This window comes from Dendroctonus ponderosae, unplaced genomic scaffold (genome assembly GCF_020466585.1).
Source record: "Dendroctonus ponderosae isolate FM_Combo_2020 unplaced genomic scaffold, Dpon_F_20191213v2 Dpon_F_20191213_1, whole genome shotgun sequence".
NCBI lineage: Eukaryota > Metazoa > Arthropoda > Insecta > Coleoptera > Curculionidae > Dendroctonus > Dendroctonus ponderosae.
In genome coordinates, this window is record NW_026017110.1 from 51088662 (window position 1) to 51088965 (window position 304).

The following is a 304-nucleotide window of genomic DNA, read 5'->3' on the forward strand; positions in this document are numbered from 1 at the left end:
ATGACTAGTTGAAAGAATTATCACCACTTCCACAGATGGTGTCGGACAATCTTATTTAGATAAACGCTCATCGATTCATGAAAGCTTCTAAGCGCGAAAAAGGAAAAATAAGCTCAACCACTTTGTTTGTTGTAACATCAAGACGCTATTAGGTTATTTATAGCTAGATCGGGTTCGAATGTTGTTTAGGTAATCAGATGCGTACGTGAGAACCCAGAATTAACGGAATAATCATGTCATCAAGGCATGGTACATAACAATATTTCTAAAATTAAACACTTTTGGAATAGACAACCTGATACAA